Source organism: Asparagus officinalis, chromosome 10, assembly GCF_001876935.1.
Source record: "Asparagus officinalis chromosome 10, Aspof.V1, whole genome shotgun sequence".
NCBI classification, from domain to species: Eukaryota; Viridiplantae; Streptophyta; class Magnoliopsida; order Asparagales; family Asparagaceae; genus Asparagus; species Asparagus officinalis.
The window spans coordinates 71,443,455-71,444,076 of record NC_033803.1 but is presented as its reverse complement, the minus strand read 5'-3'; positions in this window follow the sequence as shown (position 1 = coordinate 71,444,076).

Below are 622 nucleotides of genomic sequence, written 5' to 3'. Positions count from 1 at the left end.
CCGACACCAACATGAGCACCAATGTGTCGTCTCTCTAAACTCGGCTGCACCAATGCGGTTGCCTACGTACCCCCTCTCCCAAGGGATCAAGCCGCCCGTAGTTCATCCAAATGGCCGCCAACGGCCTCAACAATTACGAATGTGCAACAAGTTTCGACAATGATCAAACTTGTTGCTCGGAACCACCTTAGTGAGCATATCTGCCGGATTATCCTTCGTGTGGACTTTCACAATTTCCACATCGCCATCTTCAAGAACATCCCGAACGAAGTGATAACGAACGTCAATGTGCTTCGTCCTCGCATGAAAAACCTGATTCTTCGCCAAATATATAGCACTCATGCTATCGCAATGAATAGTGACGGATCGCTGCGATATACCAAGTTCTTCCAAAAGTCCTCGAAGCCAAATAGCCTCCTTCACAGCCTCCGTAACTGCCATATACTCTGCCTCCGTCGTAGACAAAGCCACCGTAGACTGTAAGGTGCATCTCCAACACACCGGCGCACGGGTCAAAGTGAACACATACCCCGTAGTAGACCGGCGCTTATCCAAATCCCCGGCATAATACGAATCAACATAACCAATGCATAACTACCCACCTGTAGTGTCCCGCTCATAA